The sequence below is a fragment of the Rhopalosiphum maidis genome, chromosome 2, assembly GCF_003676215.2.
Source record: "Rhopalosiphum maidis isolate BTI-1 chromosome 2, ASM367621v3, whole genome shotgun sequence".
Taxonomy (NCBI): domain Eukaryota; kingdom Metazoa; phylum Arthropoda; class Insecta; order Hemiptera; family Aphididae; genus Rhopalosiphum; species Rhopalosiphum maidis.
The window spans coordinates 78,473,175-78,498,531 of record NC_040878.1 but is presented as its reverse complement, the minus strand read 5'-3'; the positions used below and the strand labels follow the sequence as shown (position 1 = coordinate 78,498,531).

Genomic DNA, 25,357 nt, shown 5'->3' with positions numbered 1-25,357 from the left:
ACTTTGAAAAATAATCTAACTTGGTTGACTCATTTAAAATATGTAATACTAGAACTGATAGAACAACAATTAATAATCTGTAGAACTAATCTTCATTATCAGTATCTGAGTTACATTTATGACAATAATACATGCGTCAATTTGCCTCAAATCGCTTTTTTTTTTTAATAATTGACATCACAAAAAAGAACTTACATAATTCACATAATTATGATATCATTAAGTTACAATAACAATTATTTAATTTGGTAACTTGTAATTTGTCATAAAAATAATATGGTACAAAAAAGAAAATAGATTTATTCTAATCACCTGAAAAAATGACTTAGAAAAAAATAATTTATCATATTAATTATTAAATAATAAATCATAAGGTAGATTTAAATCAAGCAATTTAGATTTTATGCGTGATAATGGATAATCATCAATCATACGGTTGTTGCATATGTAGTATTTCGTTACGCCAATAGTGTAGTTATGCTCCCTCCAAAAAAAAAGGTTATCAAAGATATTGAAATTTTAATTTTATATTATATTATAATGTAATATAGAATCTACATTGTAGATAATGCTTATACAAATATTATACACGTTAACTGTACAAAATATTTTAGGCATAATTTATTTACTGAGAAAAACAAAATTTAAGAAGTTCAATATTAGAAAAAGAATTTATTATATCACTGCATATGACTTAAAATCGACATTAACATAAAGATAGCTATAAGTTGGGCTCAAGAAATATATATATATATATAAGAACGAACTACAATTATTAATTAGTGAAAATACTTATAATGAGCTTCATGAAATGTACGTAAGAACAATACATATCGCTAACAAAATTTGAATGATATTTAAAGATACCAAGAATATCAAATTTACAAAAAAATTGAATAAAAATTCAAACTGATGACCCCGAAAAATAGTATTGCGTATCTATATTTATTCCATATCTTGACTCATTTATCATCATCTCAAATTTAGATGTATTGACCATAAAACTATTTTAAACAACTTTTGGCAAACCTAACTTTATATCATTTATTTGATACATTTCAGCTTACTCCTGCAGCCAAATTGCCCAGATCTTTCTAACCTTTATTATATTATTTTAGCATTAGTACCGAATGTTACCTGTATCCTTCAAAGCCTATTTCCACTAAAAACGAAAAAGTTATGAAAAAACTTTCTCAACACTCAAACGGGTAAAAAAATGTTCGTGTAACGTTACTGGAGAAACCCGGTTAATTGGTCTAGTCTTAAAAGTGTTCATAAAAGTATCAAAGTGGATCCAGAAAACATCTTGAATAAATTAATTCTCCAAAAAGATAAATCTATTACTATAGATCTACTAATATAATACTAAATTAGTCAATAATCGTAGCTGTATAAATTAAAAATTATTTTATAAATTTAATATAGAACGATTTGAATTTAATATTTTAAATTGTTTTTATTTTTACTTTTCAATTACATACATGACAAATTAAATCATAGTCTCAATAAGTGATTTATATTACATTGATAGGGTGATTTATAATTATTACAAATTGGTTAATTTTTATAGTAGATTAATTTTTATGTAATACAATTTACATTATAATTGAGATAGTTTTATTAAACTGTATAAATGTTATATGTATTTATTTATATTTTTCAGATCATTCAAAATCCTTAACCTTCATTGTTTTATGCTAAAATAATAAATTATAATAATAAATAGTACATTGGTATTAGAAAATATTTATTTAAATCTTTAAAGATTCGTTTGTTTATTTTCTTTAATAATAATTCTATATTTTAATTCTAAAATAAATATTAAAGGCACCAAATATAGTGAAAAAGTTAATGTATTTAAATTACCTTGGTAAAATAACTATTTAATTAATTCTTCTAATGGGACTAATAGTCTATGATTTCTCAATTAAAAAAATATAAATTATTTATTAATGTATAAAACCAAAAAAACCAAAATTTCAAAAACATTTTTAATTGTAACTTGATGGAAATTTTTAAATAAACCTAACTAATGAAAAACTAAGATATTTTAACAGTCAATAAAATTAGTTTATTTGTTTAGTTACATACATTTTTTAACTAGTTAATGGTCACATTTGAGTATTATTATATAAATATCTACATAAATATATGTATAATATAACCTTCAATATACTATTTTATATTATACATTAAATTAAATATATTAAAATATTTAGGTTTTCTGTTGAAAATAGATCAATAATATGCAGAACGATAAGTATATTATTATTTATTTTTAAATAAGTGTTGATGGCCATTGATATGTTTATCAAAAAATGTAGATCTATATCATAATTGCCTACACGGAGCGCCGTGTTACTACCAAATTTTAATATTTATAATAGTTAAAATGTTATAGTATCATCTACTAGATGAGTATATATTGAACATATGTTATTCTGTGTAGACTGTTTGTTGTTATTATTATCGTTATTAAATAAAAAATATTATACATACCCAACTAAATTTTAATGTTGTTAATATTGTATGGCGTCTATATAATTTATTTTTAAACAAAAATACCGTTGTATTTGTTACTTTTTATTTCTATAAAATTACACTCAGGGATTTAAATCGATTTTAAATAAAGATATAAAATCATTAAACATTTTTCAATAAATCAAATATGATATAAACATTTTCAATATTATGTTTAATAATACTCAAAACGTAATTGTATTAAAATTGAAAAAAAATATAACTCATGATTAAAATTAAAATTATGATCATTTTATAATTTGTATATACAAATTCAATTAAAAATATAATTAAATTTAATAATAATTAAAACTCAATAATATCCAATAGGTCTTTAATATTGTTTTTAAAATTGCATGTACAAATCAATTGAATTTTTAATTTTAATGTACTTAATTAAAATTTAAAATTCAATAATAGCCAACAATTCTATAATTTTTACAAAGTATTATAATTTTTACTTCACAGTTTTTAATTCAAAACTCTTGAAACTATAAACAAAACACTTGTTCTTTTGCAATTACTCAATTTTAAAATAATAAGTAACTAAAACATATTACAAACATTTCAAAATAATTTCTCAAACTCACATGAGTTCTATAGCTATATGATATTATCAACTGGTAATCCCCAATAAAACACTAAAAATTTGGTGGTTGTAATCTGCTCACTTAGTAGTACATTAGAACACATTGTCATATAATAATAAATAATAATATAATTGTATAAATAGTTATTCAAATAATTTATCTTATACCACTAGTTTTTAATAATTAATAATAATAATAATATTAAACTATATTGTTAAGCTTATGTCAAAAATCAACCTCTATCACATTCACTTACTGTTCTGATATAATATATAATGAAACAGATTTTAAAATAATAATAAAAAAACGTAAAATAATTATAGGTAGGTAGATATCAGTTCGGTTCAGTTCGGTGTTGATTCGCAACACGGACACACGCCTGTCCGATACACTCGCTCTGTTATCGCGGTTTTTCGATTATGAAATTAATTTTACGTAATATCACTGTAAATATGAATTTCATTCACTGTGCCTATCCAATATGAACGATGAAATATATTGTTGTAATAATAACAAATGCGCAGTGCGCCACAATTCGATTCAATTACCCCGCGCACGTGGCATGTCCCTCACAAGACCAAACGTTGAAACATCAATACGCTCACGTCTTCTCTAAAGTCACAATAATGGAGAACTAAATCATTTTGTTCGTCTAATAGATTCGTCGCGTAGGCGACTGATATGCGAAGTAGTCGACACGTCGAGTCTCTAATGTTTATCCGTCAATCTTGAGCACTAACCTGACAACCTTAATGTCAACTCCCGGATCTACTAAACTCGTATATATTAGAAATGCTACAAACTACATTGGATTCGAAAACACTCATTAGTGCAACTCACACCAGCCTTGAGGGCACTCGTGGATTCACGTAATGTAAGTCGTCGTCTTGATCTTTGTTTATGATTAACCCCCCTCTCCAACAACAACGCTTGAATAAGTGGCATCATTTGACTTTTTTTTATCGCAGCCAAAATTTAAAAAGAAAAATTTTTTTAACGTCAAACCACTTTATTCTTCATAGTCAATAGGTATATATATCTTATGTGAATAATAATAATTTTATTCAGTTTGCTTCGTCATTTTATTTTTATTATTTTATATATTCTTGCCTATAAGAGACCTATAAGAATTGTTTCAAATAAAAGAAAATAGTATTTAATTAATTGTTTGTTATTAAAATGTACAAAAAAAGGCAATACATGTTTGATTTTAGCTTACAGACTCAAAAATGAATAAATTGATTAAGTTCCTGAAATCGTTTTTATAGAGATATCATAAGAAAGTTTAGATTGTTTAGACTGTTTAGAGAGTAGTTTGAACAACGTCTGAAAATACACCAAGCGCTATATCCAATCCCCTGCGGTCTGATAGCCCTTATCGGTTAAATTAATTCATATATTATAGTAAGATGCCAAGGTAAACGAACACAGATTTTCTCATGAATTGATGAGGTGTGTACCTAAATTAAAATCTTAAAATCTAGGTCTACAATTTAGCGACGTATATGTTTTATGTCTGTTAATTTTTGTTCCGACCAAAGTCAGCCGCTTTTATAGCAACTAATAAAATAGATATTTTGTTGTTTGTATTCTATCTAACCTAACAATAAAGTCAACCTATGTTTTTATACTATAATACGGTTTATTTTAACTACGTTGAAATACCTAACAGAACAATATACACACATATATAGTAATAGGTGCAAGACGGCGAGGGAGAGATAACGTCACAGGAGCACCGTAGTACCGTACACACATGCACATAAGCATAATATTTTATTATAGTAGGTATACAGGGTCAATCGACAAATCGTAAACGCCCGTACAAAATATCCCATAACCAGTGTTATACATGTTGATTCACCAAACTACACTCGGATAAAATTACTTTATTATTAATAAAAAAACTCATATTATTTGAAGATTATATTTAAAATTAAATCATTATGTTATGAACATATAATCTTTCAAATTAATTAAATTGACTACCTACACATTTGTTTGTAAGAGAATAATAAACTACCTTAAAATTATGACAAAAACTACCATAATCTATAATATAATTTATATTGAAATCAATGATATTGTGAAATTAACTATAAGGTGTAACTGCATTTGATTTATTTTTAAAATAAATAATCAATTTATTTAATATTATTAACATTAACACACAGTATCACTTTAATAGAATATTTATAGTCGTTGCTACGTTTTCTGAACACCAATACGAAAATTTAGTAGGGTGTGAAGAGTATGTAAAAGCTTTGAAAGCCGTCTGTTTATCAATTTACAGAAAAAACGGATCATTTTCATTTGAAAAAAAAGTTTATATCTGTATATTCTTTAGCAGATAACACTTATATATAAAAAAAAATTATAATAAAATATAGTCTTCGGGTGTTCTTAAATGTTCCAAAAATCAGAATTTTAATAAATTCATTACTGGAGGAATTAACGAGGGAGAATATGTTTGGTGAAACGCTCTGTGTATAATATATATCATACCCGTACATGTATAAGTATATTAAATATGCAGTAGAACCTTATTAATTCGGACTAATTGGGGCTCTAAGTTGTCCATTTTAATGAAAGTCCGGATTAAACAAAATAACCAAAATACATGTATTATAGATTTAAAAATATGTATTATAATTTATAAGGTGGTACATATATATGCATTGTATTATTTGTATTAGGCGAATAAAGGAAAATGTGAATGAAAATATTTAAATGGTATTTAATCGCGATAACATGTAGAAAATTTATGGAACTTGTTATAAATTGTATTTTAGAATAAAATAAACACAAAAACAACCTTAATCAGCTGTTTTGATTAAGCGAAGTCCTGTCTAATGGGGTTCGGATTAATGAGGATCTACTATATTATCGTTTGATATCTATTGAAGTGCCCAGAGGCTGAGAATTTCACTCGTAAGTTATTTTTTATTTGGACATCGTATAGTGAAAGGTAATTAACACCCGTGAGTACCTACTTAAATATTATAATATACGAGATGTTCAACGACCAGTATGTTCACTGTTCAATAGTCTTCTAGAGTAGTAGAGTATTTAAGTATATATGTATTTAAATGCATTGAAAACACTATTAACACTTAAAATACTTTTTAAATTAAGTACACATTAGAAAAGTATTTTAAATACTGCATTAGACATATTTGTATTTGAAAATATTAAAACATTTCAAAATTAAAATATAACACATTATTTGTATTTGTTAATTTTTTAATACAGAATTAAGTATGTAGTATAAAGCTCTATTAATATTTAAATATTACATTTTTATGATGATTATTAATTACTAATTTTAAATAAATGTTCTTATTTACTTGTATAATTAAATAAATAAAATTAAAAAAGTATTTAAATACATGTCAATTATTTCTATTTATTCTTAAATATTTTTTCTAAAAATTATTTGATATGCTTTTTAATACATTCCAAATACATATATTTGTAACTATGTTTAAAATGTTTGAATATTGTTTTAAAAGACTGGTGATCAATGTATCTTTACACATAGATACAAGGTATATACGCGTAGCAGAGTGATTTATATTACTACAACATATTGAAAAAAAATATATAATTTCAATACTAAATTATATTATTATACGGTGAATTTAGATTAAAGTTAGTTACGAATTATCACGTCTATATTATTACGAATGTTATAGTATCTAAAAAAATAACAATTTTAAAATATCAATTTGAGAACTAAACTATATTGTAAAATGTAATCGTGATAGTAATAAGGATATTTATATAGAAAGTTAACAAATCAAATGTATCCCATGACTAATATAGGTACACCGGCTGTGCGTATATATTATAATTTATTTATTAATGTTGGCAGGTTTGTCGTACATATGTAGTCGCTAAACAATTTTACATGCATATTATATAAATGGGTAAAATTTAATAATTTGATATAAAAGACGACGTTTCTTTAAATGATTGATGTTTTTCAAGCAAATTCTAGTTGTCTTTATCTCAAAGTAATAAATTACCAAAAATAGGTAATTTCTCGCTTCTATTTTATATTTTAAAAATAAACAAATATGATAGTATAATAGTGTATATAGATCATATTTATAGTTATCAGTGTTATTACCAAGACTATAGGGACTTCATGCCCTCGACAATTTGCAAGTCTATAAAATCGCTTAAAATATATAATATAATACATTGTAAACCAACAACATTAAAATCATCATGACTATATAGTATTGCGCAAAAAAATTTAATAATATTTGAATACTGTCTATCATATTCGCGGGGAAATTGTAGCTAGAAAGTTCTGAAGTATAGTAAATACAGAGTGGAATACGCTCTCTTTGACGAATCACCTACACTAACAAATTTTAAGTAAATCATAACGAATAATATTATATCGTTGATTAATTAAAAACAAATTCTTTGTGATTATTAAATGCCACAAAGATCGCTACAGAAAATAGGAGAATTATTGAGTATTTACAAAAATATATTCATATTATAATACCCATAAAATAAAACACACTGCAATTGAATATGGTATGATAGTAACCACTAACCTTATATTAAAATGTCAAGTGTAAATACTAAGAAATACAAACTGAAAAAATACATATTCAAAGTAAAATAACCCAACTGTAAATATATCGTGTTATAAAATTAAATATAAAAACGATGTATCGACAAAAAATTATAAGTACACAATGAATGAAAATAATTTTAACGTTAAAAAATATATATTCAAGATATTACGTGGAATAAATTATTTATTATTTATTATTTATTTACTGATAATTATAAATTTGAATAATAATATTGTGTAAGTTTAAATTTGAAACACAAATAAAATTATTGTTTATAATTCATTAAATTTCTAATTATTAATATGCCTAAATATTATGTTATTATTTAGTAAACTCGTATTACAACTTACAATACGACTATAAAAAATTAACTATCCGATTAGAGTTTATAAAAAGTACATGCCTATAATAATATGAATGTTTATCATATTTTTAAATATTGTTATATTTTGTTACATAACAACAAATCCGTGTACCGTAAACTTTGCTATTTGTTCGTTATTTTTTCAATATTTCGTTCAGAAAATACCAAACGTTTTCTCTTTACAGTGTTTCTGTAATTAATTTACGGTCAATACAATAAATAAGTAATGACGTACTGTCATGATCGAGCACTCCTTCTATTTGAAAAATTGATAACGGACCAAACAAAAAGAACACTTATCCTTGTAAAACCAAATATAAATTCCTCGCGCCGCTTATAGAATCTAAAATGAGTTGAATAAGTATAGTACGCATTTATTATGCTTTAATTACCTCCTATACATGTATCTATCTAACTACGCAGACGCTGGGCAAATTTCAATTTATGAACGAGCGAAAAATCGCTTTACTATACTATCTAAGTATAGAAAAATGACGTAATTTTTCCATTAAATTGTTCTTATTAGTTAGAAATTCCAAACCAGCTCTTAACTTAATTTGATATATTTAAACATATATATGTATATATATATATATACCGGGTAATATATTTAACGTAACTTTGACGACACTCATCAAATTTTTCATCACATATTTTTTTAAATTTTGTTACGTTTAAAGTATAAAAACGAAAAATGAATTTTTAGGTTTTAATAATATACCGGGTGATGTTAAATGATATATGTTATAATAAAATTAATAATTATTTTGATTGATAAAATATACGTATATATGTATTTATGTTAATAATGTTAATAGGTATTTTGAATACATTAAATAAGTTTGAAAATACGTTAGTAAATATCATCAACCTAGGTTAATAATAATTAAGTTGATTTTCAAAAAAAAATATTATGTTCATAAATAGTATATTAAAATAAGCAACAGTAGATTTAACGACAGTTAGTTAACAAATTCCGACGTGGCTATTATTTTATTCTGGGGCCCACTTATAAATTACAGAGAAAGATTTTTTAAGCTTGTAAAATTTGTCATGACTTACAGATAAGTTTCGTTCGTAACCCCTCCTCTTACAATTATGCCGATTATCGTTTCAATTTTAAATCTTCTGTTTAAAATTTTAATAACTAATAATCATTTGGAGGCAATCAAATATAAAATATAATGAAACATTTATATGATATTCTTCTGAAAAAGTATGAAAATTCAAAATGAAGTTAACTCGCACGTACGCAATTATGTAGCATTTTTAACTAAGGACGATTATCTTATCCTATTGTAATTATAATCCTATCATAATTCGATTGCGTTTTATTACATTTATATTTATTTACGTGTTTTTTAAAAATATTATTGTGCATATTTATAATAATACACGATGTCATCGAAGTATGATTTATTTGTCTTTATTGTCCTATAACATGACTTATATAAAATATTAAAACCTATGACAAAAGTAAATAAAAATACATTTCGGATCTCAAATAACTATACTGAATTGTTTATAAATATATTTTAGTTTTTTATCAATTATCCTTATCTCATATTACCATATTACCTACTACGTCAAACATTTCGTAGTTTTAATTGTTAATTACAATTGGGTATCTGAGTTATCTTGGTTTGGAAATGTTTAAACAATATGTAATTTCATACCAGAATTAATATGGTGATTATAATTATCATTTGCATAGGTACTGTACTTGATGATAATTAAACGTTAATAAATATTTTTAGGTACTACTTAAAACTTAGCCACCATAATTTAATATTGTCGATAATTATTTTTGTCATTTACGATGAATGAGGAGGTACTTATATTCGTAATTACTATTGTAATTCATCGATTGAAAATATGTTTGATACGATGATTATTCAATTAGCTAATTGGCGGTACTTTATATAAATAAAATTGTAAATGTAATTATCTAAATTAACTTATATTTTATATATTAAACAATAATCGTATACAATAATATATTGTATTATTTATTAATTGCATGTTGGTGTGCGTATAATTGTACACCACATGGTCATAAAAGCTCATACACTATATCATGGTTAAACTGGCCAAATATTCAAATTAAATGATTATGTTATTATTATAATAATATTTATTATTGAACAATACTTATACTTTATATTATATATTATACCATATATTTTTAGAATATTATATACGAGTATACTTTTATAAACTAAAATATAAATTTAAATATAATTATAATAATATAATGATAGTTGATTTTATAATGTTTTGACAAATATTATCTGTTGCATGACGTATGCTTGCGTACGTGAATTGTGAATAAAGAAATAATTCCCTCGTGTACACGCGCGAGTCACATTAGTAACTTATAATTACCAATAACTCAAATAGTTTATGCCGATGCCTTTATGCGCTATGTATTTTTTACAGTATCCATTTTTGGTAATATTTTTTTTCACACTATTTTAAGTCTTAATACTCCAACACGACTGTAGTTTTATAAAAAATTATATCATATACTCATATATAAGCTTTTTACTTTTTAAAATAGCAATACATACATTTTTAATTTCATATTATTAAGAGCCAACTTACTAATCTAACATCACAATGATTTACGTGTTAAAACGATCGAAGAAAAATCTATAATATTTTACAAGCGATTCTTCTCTCGCTTGGCAAACCATAATAACCTACTAATCAGTAACTTAAATACCTTAATGCTCTCCAATAAACCTTGCTGTCGACTGAAAAGGTGATGGTGCATAGATCAATTGCATTAAACTCACTCAAACTCTCTTAATATCTTATTACATATTTCCATAATCGACCACTCAAGTAAAGATTCACTAGTAGGTGACTTCTTGATCACGCTTCACGGATACCATGTTTTTTTCTTTCTTCTTTGTTCACATATACTTATTATGCTAAGTAGTATAGATTGTATATTTATTATAGGAAAAAAAATAAAAATATTTTTTAGAAAACATTTCTTCTGAAAATTTCTATGCAAAAAATCGAATATAAAATAAGTAATATATTATTTAAAATGTAACTAATTACAGTAGTGATCCGTGCAAAACTTTGACATGCTACTCCCCGCATTCATTTATATAGTTAAAACTGGTTTGAAATTTGAATTTTTTTTATTTAAATCCTCAGATAAATATTCTGTTCCGGAATATATGAAATTTAAAATAATAGGTATGAGTTCTCATTTAAATAAATAAGAACAACTTAAACATAATAACCATAAAAAATGTTGTAATGACTTAAAATTATGTAAGAAAAAATTTGTTTTCAAAAACTTATAAATTAACCGAGAAAATGACTATTATAAGTGTTAAAATATAATCTAACCTTGTGTTATTATTTTACGCAACGGCCAATACGGCTTTGACGCGGCTGAAGAAGATGTGTATATAGGTATACACTTTACGAGAACAATACGGTTAGAACAAAAAAATAATTCTGCGTGCAAGTCATCCTAGTACAATATAAAAACGTATCCGCCACTCTCGCACGCGTTATCCTTTCTTGTATTATATCCTCATAAAATAATATAATTGCATTGTTTCCCTCCTACTTTAACCTTCAGGTCGTTATCGTTCATTTATTAGAAAATTAATATTTTCGATATTATGCACCGACAACCTAAATATATATAGTATACAGAGTTATTCACCAAGCACATTCACCCCTATTTTTTATTTCAATAGTGATATGTTATATTATGTGGTGTTTAAATATACTTAAATTCTTTAAGATATTTTTGAAGACCACATAATATTTTCTAATTTTTGAGATTATTTGCAATATTTAAGAGGTTTTTCGTGGTCACATGAATTTCTATTTTTCTAATAAAGATCCTCTTTTTATATTTATTTTTAAAATGTTGATGTCTAGTGTACTTTATTCAAAATTTGAATGAGTAGTTATTTAAATGTTTTTGTTTAAGATAATTACTTTAAAAATTATTTTATAAAAATATAAAATATATGTAATATTGGATTTAGTATTTATTATATTTGGACCATTTTTACGAATTATAAATGTTTAATTAATAAAAGATTATTATTAATTACTAAAATTTTCAAATTATTTTAACTCCCATATTTTTTAATCGATTATTATGAAACAATTAAAATTAGCACACAAAGTTAAATAACTCAGAAACTACTCGTTCAAATTTTGATTTTGATACTCTAAATAATTTATAGTAAAAAAGGAATTTCTCATATAAAAAAATAAAAGCTTACATTTACACAGGGCACTTCTTAAGCAATATAAAAAAATTCAAGAATTTTAAAATACAGTTTTAAGTATAATTGAAAAATCTAAAAACTAGGTTTTGAAGAACAGCATTAATGAGAACAAAAGGGTGTGCATGCTTAACGAAACATGCTATATACACATGATTTCTGATAATTATTATAGCGTGAAAATGTATATTATGTAATTTTCTGAATTACATAGCTTTGTTGGTCTACAGTTTTGAAATAAATTGTACCACCTATTTGATTTAACTTATTTTACCTACGTATTAAATAATAATTTTAATATTTTTTAATTATAAAAGAGTATACTTAATATCTAATTTTCATTTCATTTTTATTGTATTTGAAAATATATTGTTTGTTTATTGAACAATGTTTCGGTCAAAATTTTGTTTTTATTGTAAATAATTTTTTGGTAATTCGATGTTTGATGTCTTATATTCTTTTTATTTTTAATAGTTATAATTAGTTTATAGCAACCATTTAAATAAACAAAAAAAAATTCTATTTTTCTGATTAAAATTTGTGAGCTACCATACTCTTTGAGTCTCAAGGAATCTATTGATATACCCTCTATTTAAAATAGTCCAGTAGTATCTGCAGTTTCTCGAGAGTATACAAAAGGACAAAGAAATAAAAAACAAACAAACATTCATTTATATATACTTAATATTATAACGAATGTTGATATTCGTTATCATGAGTGATAACAACAATATCACATTTTCATGTAAAATTGTATAAATAAAAATGATGTACCACGAGCTGTGATAAAATCAGGTTGTTCTAAGTTAATTTATAAAATATATTACATTTTTTTGTATTATTACTATTTACTTTATAATATAGTATTATTCATTGATCGATTTTGACACATTCGCGGAAATATAGTAATGAAATATGTAAATAATTAATATTTATAATAAAGTCTATAAAGTATTATGTACAATAAATCAAAAAAAAAAAAAAAAAACAGTTTTTTAGCATTTAGATGTTTTGTTTTCTAATAACTTTTTGTGCAGATAGAAGGGAGCTATCAGGAAATTTAAACATCCCCTAAAAAAATACTGTGACAAATTTCTTGGTATCAAGTCCTCATAAATTAAAGGTGATAATTTTAAAATTACTTATTATATGCTTATTTTATCAGATGGTACAAATTTAAACCAATTATTAAGTCCACAATTGTTGACATGTGATTTTAAAAATCTACTCTTTCAGATAAGCTAAAACTAGCATTACCTCAAATTAATTTAACAACAAATTATATAATATCAGTTAGCCGTAACTAAAAACAAATTTTGGGAGAAGCTCAAATTTTTTTTAAATAGTTTCTGAACACTCAAAATATAATAGTTAATCATCAATATTGATTAACCTTGACTATAGCGTTATGAGCCATTTTCTCAAAGTTCAAATATAATAAAGTTAAAGAAAGTACTTGTACATTTTTACAAACTTACTGTAAATATTTCTTACCTATTCAAATTCATTGTATCTAATGTCTATTATAATCCTCGCGCTCAAACACATTGACATTTATACGCGAGTGAAATAACAATTCTAACGTTCTCACACATGGAATGATTTTAGCGTGAATTTCAATTTTCTATTTTATGTATATATATTATGTATGATTTCCGTAATTGTTAATTTTAAAAATAAAGATCAATATTTATATATTTTTTTAAAATATTATCTAAATGTATTAAATTATTCAAAAGCATATGAAAATAAAAACTTAAGAATTGGTTCTAAAAGTATAAATAAAAAGCTTGGCATAGATACTTAAGAATACATTTTTTCTCTGGTATTATAAATAAATATAATGTACACATTACACAAGCAAAAATTAATCATTTATTTTTTTTGTAAACAAAAAAGTTTATTATGCAATAAAAAAAAAAACAATTATATAGTATATAGGTATCTACTCCGAAAATTTTCGTTTTTGATAATTGTGATATTTCAACCAAGGACACATAAAATATGTTTATCATTGTTCGAACAATAATAATTGTAACGCTCAAAACCTTAAGAAAAATAATATGAAATTGAAGACGCTTTGATGTAGTTTTATTATAATAAATTAAAATTACATAAAATAAAATTTTCATTTTCATTATTATAATTATACATTATATTCCTATTTGTAAGTATATATAGCCATATAGGTTGTTCTATCTATAGACATTCAAAGCATAATATCATATTTTATAAATTACATTTAGGCTATCTGTGTATTTTTAGACCTATAAAATAATTATAAAATAAAAACGATTGACAATATTATATTAGTATTTTTTTAAATAACAAATTTACCGAAAAGAAATACTTTATTTATTATTATATTTTTATTTATCTAACCCTGCAGAATGAATGTAACAGCGACGATCGTACAATATTGTGTATAATATAGACGTTTACATGAATGTTTCTACATTACATACTGGTTTTTTAAACTGTTATTATTACTTATTGCTCATGCAGGTAAAACAACTAATTATAATGTACAATAATAAAATATTTTCCGATTGTTACAATATAGAACGTTTAGGTGATTTTTTTGCATATGAAAATTAAAGCAGATAGGAAAATAAAAAGGAAAATAATATACACCATAGTGCCAAAATAAAGAGGAAATGGATAGCTAAAATTTAAGAGATTGCAATAAGTTCAGGTTTTTCCTCCGCACGTCGAAACGCAACATTTTATTGCGAACTTCGCGTAAAGACATACTTAGGAAAAATAGACGAAATATATAATAATTAATACTGCGAATACATTCGGAATAGAAATAACATTGGTAAACACGTAAGTTTTTAATACCTAAATTACTATGAAATAACAAGCATGCAAATTAATGAATTACAGTATCATAAATTCATAACCAATTTTAATTAGATATGATTGTGATGGTTAATATTATTGAATAACTTATAACGAAAAGCTTTAATTTATAATAAATAATATGACATCGAAAGCAGTTACAATAATAATTATCACTGTAACACAAATCATGTAATAACAATAATAATATAATATTATTAAATATTAAAATGTCCTCCGAACGTGTATGAATGTGATGACTGATGAGCAAACGCTTCGTGTTCTTGGGCTGAATTACTGTCAGACCAATCATATGGTGAACGCCATTATAATATTATTATACAATGAGTTCCGAAAGAAAGAAACATATCCTTGAAAAGGGTTTGATAAAAACTTACAAATTTCGATATTTACACATTACACTAAATGGTCAATACATAGTATATGATAATATCAGACAATACGTGTAGACAGAACAATTGCATTTTTGTCGTTGATTAAAACGCATGGGAACGGCAGGGATTGGAATCGCAATTACGCGGTCAAAGAAAAAATGATAATATATGAACTGTCCAAATATTTTTAAATTGGGCAAAATGTTTTTTTATTATATCATATATATATATATATAATTGTATATCTAATTAAACTAATAAATAGTTCGACTATATAATAATACATGTATACAAATCTAAAATATTTATATATCCCATAAAAATGTACGAAATACAATTTTTAGGTATAAATTCATTAAAAGCAATGAGACTCATTTTGGTATAAATTAGTTATTTTTTGACCAAACAAGAAAAATATGCAAAAATTTATAAATTATTAATTTAATTAGTAATACGAGTATAATGTCGTACAATTCTAACTTCGAAGATTTTAAAAGCCAAGTGGAATCCAATCACAGTTCAAGTAATAAGATAGGTAAAATACAGCCTTTAATATACAATTATTTTTATATAATTAATTAGTAATTATTAAATATATAGAATTTATTGGTAAAAATTTTTCGATAAAATTTACGTAAAATTCGGTAGATTTGTAGGTTTAATTTTTATTCAATTTTCAAATGAAGTTTACGTACCAAATTTCTTACAAACTTAAAAACTTTAAATGAAGTGTTGAGATGAAGGATGAATATTTTTTCCTTTTTACTATTTACTACCTACCAACCTATCTAACCAATTCCCATAAGATTATAATACGTCTATATTCTATTCATATAATTTTAAATGGCTACTTGGAAAAAACTCATTACTTAGTTTATTCAGAACAGAAAATAAACTGATTAAAATATTATTATAAATTATAATTAACATTTTACATGTATAACTAGTGATATGTGATAACACTGATAACATTGATCAATATTATCATTATTATAAGATAATAAATAAAAGTAAAACATAAATGTATTAAATGTAGGTAATATAAATATATTGTAATAAAAGGTATTATGTTAGGAATTATAATATATAAACTTATTTTAAAACGTGAAAATAGCGATGATATTGATCACGCTTATTCACGCTTGTTTAATACAGTCACTGTCAGACGTCAGTATTTACCTTTAAGGCTTTAAATTAATATACGTATTTAGATTATAAGCTAAAATAAAATGTTTGCATTTATAGGCTACCCTGGCTACCTAAGTAAAAGTTATTACGCTTATAAATACATTTAAAATTAGGGGCCATTCAATTTTTGTCATTGATAAAAACAAATTTACTGCAAGCTAGACTAATTATTATTTATTTATAATAATATACCGCTTACATTTTTTTTTTTTTTTTTGGAACAAATAAATATTTTCTACAATTTTTGACATAGGTATTTTGATTGTTATTATTATCATAATACCGTTCTTTGTTCACGAAAAAATGTAATATTAGTTTATAGTTAATTTATTAACTGCTTCACTTTATACTGATAAAAATACTTAATCTTTGGCGAATTTAAGCCTTAAATTCTGATAAAGGACGTATATTATAATATTAAAACAAGATATGAATTAACTCGAAAGAAATACATTTCAAAATGTATGAAATTTATACAAATTTTTAATCCAAACGACAAACCTATCTTCAAAATAAATTTCCTGTCTTATATCACATAATTAGAAGCTCACCCTATTATTGTAGTCTAGTTCTACCTATGGTATATACATAATACATAATACATACGACATACGTTATAATAACTACGGTTTTATGTAATTCAGTTTTGAATCTCAAACGTCCACTACGCGCTCCAAATTCACATTTTCCGTATAGACATCTATACATTATAATATTATATTACACATTGGTGTTATTGAATATAAACATATAATAAAAGGTATGCAAAAACGTATGTGAATATAATATTACATTCCTACTAGTGATAGTTAGTCGCACTTCCTTCGGCATCAGACAATGTATATATATACAAGGTGTATATAATACGGAGTGATTCATCATACATGCTCACGATCTTTTTATTTTTTTCCATTAATATAGTTACCAGTTCAAAATCTAATTTTAGGAATTTTTTATCAATTATGAATTAGGTACATTAACATAAAAAAAAAATAATAATCAATAAATAATTTACAATAAAAATAGGGTGTGTTATTTGGAAATCAGAAATTTGTTCACCACAGAATGTCCTGTAAGTAGTACAAAACATCTCAATAATTGGAAAATATATTTTTAATTTTTAAGTACCTATACCCATTTAAAAATTCCAAAAATCATAATTTGAATACATTTATGGTTAAATTAAAATATGAGGGTGAGCATACTTGGAGAACCACCCTGTATACATACATATATATACCATAATATATTATGTAGGTACGACTGAACACATTAAGTATCGTGTAATGGAACTTGCGAAAGAATCCGGTTTTTGGCATGCGCGCCAAGTAGAGAGCTCGCGCAAGCAGTCTTGAACGACTTATGGGTGGCAAAACGGCCTTCGACAATTCGACTATATACACACACACACTCAGTACATATATAGAGAGAAAGAGAGAGAGCGTGCACCCATGTGAGCTTGTGTGCGAGTGCGTGAAGAGGACATGGAATAAGAGATAGAGAGAGAAAGATAGACAGACAAGTAAAGAGAGAGAAATATCTATAAATAAAAAATATAGAGTTCTCGATATGTTATTTACCGACGGATCCTGGCGAACATTGAACCTGTCATAAATAACATATGCAGGTAATATAATACTATATACATATAGTACCTATAGTGCTTATATTATGATAAGACACATGACTAATATATCAAATATAAATAGAGACAAAACAACGATGCATATATGTTATTATTAATTATTGTTATTTAATTATATAGGTAAATGCCTAGTTAATGCATGTGTAATGTGTATGCTTAAAGTTTATACAGTATTAATCTATCGTATGGGGTTTTAATGTATAAAATCCTCTGAGCTCCAACTAACCGATAGAGAATATATTACTTTTTTAAGTGATGTACTGATGTCATTACATTTATTTGTTCTTGTTATAATAAATTATAATATGATATATTGATATAACATAAATGTATTTCATTATAATATAATTGTTTGTATGTAATTAAAGTAAAAAGTTTTTAGAATTAGTATCGAACTAATTTATTTTAACATTAAATATATATAAATAATACAATAATTTGAAAATAGAAACATATTTTAAGTTATTAATTTTATTGAGGCGTATGGTGATTTTTATTTTTCACCTATTATTGTTAGATGAAATAATTGTAAGTTCCTAAAGTATGATTTAAATGTATTATTTTTTAAAATGCAATATCTATACAAAATATAAAATTAAATTTATAAGCTTTTATAACAATGATAATGATAATAATCGATAGTTATATTGCTTTTATATGAAAAAATACGATGTTTTAAAACGTATCAAATTAAATTTCATAAAATTTAATACAAATCTGCTAGTATATATTACGATAAATATATCTCTAATCATAAGGATATAAACCATAAGTCCATGCCAGAATGTCAAGTACGATAAGCCCGAACGAAGACGTTGCATTTAAAATCTTAGCAGAATAATAAATTTAAAAATTAAATTTTCAGAAACCGTGAATGTATATATCATATTAATAAATGGTTGTTAAAATCTACGCCTAACAAAGCTAACAACAAACTCAACCTACGCTAGTTATCACGTCTTAATATTAATTTATATTATGTAAATTCTGGGTAGGTACTATTACTATTACAGGTCTAGGTAGTACCTATCTAAAAAAAACTCAGGATTCAGGACTTATAGCACTAACAAAACGTTAAAATATGGACTTATATGAGTCATGCTTAAAAAATGCATTACAATTGTTTACAGTACATATTATTATATATGCATTAAAAACAAAGAAATAAGAACATTAATTATTTAAGACACATACATTGTCAAAAATTTAAAAAATATTTGTAAAAATACTAATTATTAATTAAACATCATATTCAGAAATTTGTATTATTTAGATATGAAAAACTTTTCTTTTCTATAGAAATTAGTAACGATAAGACATTACAACATAATAATCGAATAAAACTGAATTGAAAAAAGTTTTAAAAAAATACTTTCACAATATGAACCTCAATTTTTAAGCTTGAAACTTAGTCTTATTTTATTATCTATTAAAATAAGTGTAAACTATTTAATTTTTAATCATTTAAACATTTATAATATTTTAAATGTAAATAATGTAATTTCCTAAATATAATTTAACGTAATAACTTCTTTAAAATATACAAAAAAAAATTAAATATGCTAAATAAACTGTATTTTTTTAACAAGTATATTTGTATAATTATCTGTTGTTTTATTTCACCCGACACGGATATATAATTGATATAATATTAGATATAAGTCCTTAAACCTGGGCTAATAATATATATATATTTCAACAGAAAAATATCGGTAAAATACGAATAATACACTAACCATGAATGAAACTCTTATATTGGTTATTGATCTACATAAACTATGGATATTTTTTTAAACATAGACATGATTATGTGCAAAAAGTTAAAATGATAGGTATTATACAATTTTAAGTATATTTTAAATCAAATATAGTATTAATAAATGATTCATGATAAAAATTAAATTAAATATATTGTTTTTATTAAAATGCTTAATGTTGAATTAATATTGTGTACGAAATTGTATATATTTGACTAATATTATAATACTTACACCTCAGCAAATGAATTATAATCCGATGTACTTGATGAAATTTATTTAATAGGTAATGGATTTATAACAACTAAGTCAACCTTTTTTTTTACTCTATGCAAAAACTTTAAACAATGTTTATTCTTTTTAGTAAATGTGATTTTTCGTTCCAAGAGTAAAATTATTTAAGAAAAAAAACAAAAAAAACATTGAGTAACCAATAACCGAGTAGAAAATATGTAAAATATGTTTTGCTGTATAGTATACAATATACATATACGTTCAATGACAGTTATTACATTACACATTTAATCCTGTATATTTGTATACGTATAAACTTAATAAAAGATCGGTAAACAAGTGGGCCGTGTAGTGAAATGGATCCAATTAAATTAAAAGTTAATAAAAATCTGAAAAAAGTATTAAATTAAGCTGCCATTCACACAAAAGTTGAAATTGGAACATTTTTAGCCGTCAAACAATGTAAAAATTATAAATGTATAAAAGAAAAAAAAATGTGTATTCATAGGCACCCGAAGAAATTTTTCTAAGGGGAGGGGACAATGTTAGGATTTGAGGAGAAATATTATAACTTTACTAGGTATACAATTATCAATCGATTGCAAATAATCTAATCTAATTTTTTTATAGTGGTAATTATTATCCATATAACCACTTTCAATTTGTTATAAGTTTAGTAAATAGTAATTTATCTTAAAACATTCAATTTAAAAAATATTTTGAAAAAGCCAGGGAGGACATATTGCCCTAGCTGCCTCCATCCAATTGCCTTTGTGTGTATTATGTAGTTATGTAATATAAATATACTATAATATATTTATATTATAATACATACACGCATAATATTATATAAATAATGAATAGAATCTATTACAGCTGAATTTTTATTATAATTATTATAATCACAAGAAATAAATGTTTTACAATAGTCAATTAACATAATTCGTATATCTTGCTTAGTTGTTTATAATTATGATCGTAAAGCACAGGAATGTAATAAATAGGTAAAAAATATAATAAATGTTATATTGTCATTGCATTAAAACCACGAATATAACCACAACGTTAATTTAAATTACTTATAGTTATAATAAACGAAACCACCATTTTCATTTATGTACTTATACAAGGTTTTTCATTAGTAAGTATACCTACGCATAACATAATTATAGTATTGAAAAATATTGTCATATTCAAACAATAGATTTTATTAGCTAATAAAAGTAACAACGGTAAACGTTTATTAAAAATCAAAAATTAAATTAAACCTATTTATTTATTTGATTAATGACTATACACCGTGAAAACAATTTTACTATAATTAATATTTGTATAACTATGTGCATTCACTTAGATAAATTATGTAACTACTAACTAAGAAAGAATTGAGAAACTTGGGTTTCCAAAAATTATATACTATAATTTTAAGAAGAAAAATTACCTATCTACTCAAAATTGGTAAAAAAAAGTATACTTTTACTTCTTAGAAAATAATATTATCTAGTTATTATATTTTACTTATTATTTATGGAACATTATTTCAATTATAAAAAAAGTCACGTATACTTTAATATGGTTTTATTATTCATTGATAAATTAAAAATTAACTATAAAAATATATCTTATACCTATGTACACTGTTTTATTAGATTTAATTGAATTCCAGATTTAATCAGGAAACCAAATTATAGTTTATCTGCCTATAAATAATACATTAATCAATTAACATTAATTAATCACCTATATTAATAACTTACTATCGATTGTTGTTAGACACTTTACCTAGGGTTGTATATACCTATATACAATAAAATACTCTGTAGCTTGTATGATAATACGTATAATTAATAGGTATACATAATACATGACATATTTATATAATACAAGGTGGAAATTGTTTTTATACTAATTATACTTATTGTGTATTTGTGTTAAAAAATATATAATGTTCCAATAAAATAACACAAAATACTAAGATATCTTTAAGATTATTAAAAAAAACAAATATTTAGAAAAATTAGAAAAATTAAAGCAATATAAAATATTACACTAACTTTAATATAAAATTTAACGAGATTTTAAAAATAATTTCGCCTGCAGGATTTTATTTGTATATCATGTATTTTAGGTAGGTGCATAAGTATAATATTTAAATGAATCGTTAATCATTTATTATTATACCCAGAATAATCCATTTTACAAAAGACAATAATTATTTCGAAAAACACAAACGTTTTTGAAAATATTTCTTTTACATAATTTTAAGCCCGTTACAAAATAATATGTTTTAAAATTTTACATTTTTAATTTCATATTACGAAGCAGAATATTATTCGAATAACGATAAAAAATATATTTTTTTAGTAAAATTTTACTTTTTAATAACTAAAAGTTATACTAAAAATATTTTCAAAATGTTATTCGTTTTGAAATAAAGAGTAAAACGTAAAATAAATCACTCGATATAATAAAACATACATAGAAATAAAGCATATCATATTAGTATTATATAAATTATAATACAGTATATATAATATATTGTAAGGTAGATTATACAAATAGTGCAAGATTTGTTCATAAATGGTTTAAATATAATTATATACGCATTGTAGTCGTAGCCGGTCTATGTCTAAACCGTAAACGGTGAATAATACACATATATTATATTATATTATATCTTTATATTTATTTAAGTACTGTACGACGCATGTTGGAGTTCACTAAAAGATTGTTTATAACTATTAAATAATAAACGCATAATGTTATTATGTATACGGTATTACGGTAAGTTTAGGTTAAGATTTTGATGCACTTTGCATAGTTTTCCTATGCAGTAATCATTTTGTTACATAACGTTTATGTTTCGTTTATTTTCAAATTAAATAAAAAGTTTTTACTTGAATTTTTGAAATGTAAGGTCAATTTTATTGTTATAAAAATTTAGTGTTTTTTGGTCGTTAAACATTTTGTATTTAATATTATTTATTATTGAACGTTATTATTTATTTGAACATATCCACATGACGTCAAAATGCTATAATATAATGAGTGACGACAGAGCCGTGTCGTAGGGGGGGCCTAGGGGGCGGGCGTCATAAAATTGGAATGCATAATTATAAATAAAATAGGGGCGAATATTTTTAATTTTACCCTGGGCACCAAATCTTAACGGCACGGCTCTGAATGACGATAATAACGCATATTTAGAATCATTATAATTATCTGTTCAGCAATAATTTGTCTAAAAACTGAAATCGATTTCAATACCTATTTGCTATATTTTTTTGGAGTACGTCTACATCGATGGTGATCTACAGTGATGGCATTTTCCGCAAAACTTTTTTCAAATTTAATTTAAAAATATTTTTTTGTTTATAACTTCATATTTTAAATAAAAATAAATTAAATGCATTACTTTAAATTTTTAAAGCGTAAAACCATTTTAAGGGTTACATTCTCAGCTCTAGATATCATACCTACTATTAAATTTACAGCTGTTACAGTTATTAAAACTACACGCATAATTTGAAAATTATTTACATATTAAAATAATTCGACTGCATATATATTATATCAGATACTATATTATTATAAGCTATAGGTGACATAGTCCATAATATAATATAGGTTAAATTAGCTATGTGGTTATAATATTATAGACATGCGTAAAACAAATTACTCGTTTTAAAATTACTTTAAACAACGGTAGAAATTTATAATGCGCAAGTATTATAAGTAAAAGTTTATCATGTTCGGTTTTTAATCTGCACACAGCGAGTAGTTTTACGAGTTGAAATCACCATGGAAATCGATGAGTAGAGCTTTTTTGCGAAAATAGGATGAGTCTTGTATATAATATGTAGCAATATAACTGTCTCCACAAAGTTTTACCATTTAAAATCAACTCATTTTGTTATACGAATGCGAATTATCCAACAATTAAAATAGTATCTCCCACCCACCCTTAACACAACTAAGACATTTATTATATTAATTTAAATCGCAGTTGCATGATGTTTACAGAGTGTTAGTGTTTTTAAATGGCTTATATTAATAAAGTAATTAATTATAAATAATTAAGATACTAAAGAAATATTTTTAAGCGAGAGCATTTTTGTTGTTATTAAATCAACATGAATGGAATATAAATGCGGATAACATTTATATCCCTCCCATAAAAAAACAATTTTATTTTTTTTGGGTGTTTTATAATAAATTGCTATTAATACTATAAAATTAATAAATGATAATTTAAAAAAATTATGACTTCTTTCTAAGTACTTTTATTGCTATTACTACACTCCATCATCTGCATCTATTTTAAACTAAATTCTTTAGTCTTCGCAATTATAGGGTTTTTATATCTTCTTCTACCATGTCAATCCATCTCTCCTTGGATTTTTGGGTCTTAATCCCTCTTTCTTCTGGTTTCCATTCCAATACTATTTTAACTGTTTCATTTTCTTTTCTTCTCGTTATGTGGCCTAATCATTATACCTTTTGGTTCCTAACAATGTTTATTATTAGTGCTAATTCCATCATATCTTACAGCACTTTGTTATATATTTTACACGAGTTCCCTATTGTTTCATTGATGATAATAGCTACACATATTTTCATCCACACTATGTTCTTAAACGTTCTCAAATTTATCTCTATCTTTTTGATAATCGTCCAGATTTCGCAACCATACGTAAGAGGTGATATTTGATGTTATAATAGTCAAATTCGATCTTATTTTTGTTTTTCTATACATGATTTTTGAATCTTGATAATTTCATCAGTACTTAGTGCTTAATGATGTTCCAAAATATCTTAAATCCCTCGGCGAGGTCCATTATCTATGATTTCTATGTACTGGTTTTTAAATCTATTTTCTTCACTACTTCTTCTAACATTTGGCCACGTTAGTTGTATCTTTTAAAGGATTTGTTTTTTTATGTCTAAATCC

General features: G+C 24.1%; 1 protein-coding gene across 4 annotated transcripts in view; it reads right to left on the bottom strand.

Moving 5' to 3' along the window:
* LOC113551476 (calcium release-activated calcium channel protein 1-like) overlaps positions 1 to 25,357 on the bottom strand; it is a 60,689-nt gene that overhangs the window by 25,134 nt on the left and 10,198 nt on the right. The window lies entirely within an intron of this gene.